Source organism: Acyrthosiphon pisum, chromosome X (assembly GCF_005508785.2).
Source record: "Acyrthosiphon pisum isolate AL4f chromosome X, pea_aphid_22Mar2018_4r6ur, whole genome shotgun sequence".
Lineage (NCBI taxonomy): Eukaryota > Metazoa > Arthropoda > Insecta > Hemiptera > Aphididae > Acyrthosiphon > Acyrthosiphon pisum.
Genome location: NC_042493.1, coordinates 59,050,387 through 59,050,888, shown reverse-complemented (window position 1 = coordinate 59,050,888; position 502 = coordinate 59,050,387).

Sequence of the window (502 nt, the reverse complement as noted above, 5' to 3'; positions counted from 1 at the left end):
ATTTTGTGTAAAAATTCCCGTTTTTCCTTAATTTTTCCTTTGTTTTTCACGGCGCTTTTTAAAAAATTACTGGGAATTTCAAATTTTTAACCTCCCCAATGCACCAACAATATTCACTTTCCAATCGAGCAAGATACTGAAGTTGAAAATCGAAGCATTATTTCGAATACTTATCGTGTACCTACACAGACACAAAAAAAATTTAAAAAAATAAAATAAAAAAAAAACACATATCATTGTAAAATCAATCCATTCATCGTTCCACTCGGAATCTAAAATATAATTGTATGAGTTATATACTTATGTCTTATATAGATACCTATTTAAAAGTCCTGTCCAAAAATTTAATTTTTATGTAGATAGAAATACTTCGAATTGGAATACTTCTGCATTGGAATACAAAGTTAAAAGTGAATGTATATTGACATAATATGTCATATTGTACAAAAGAGTGAAACTTAAAAATAATAGCGATAAAAAAAAAGTAAAAATATCATTTTTT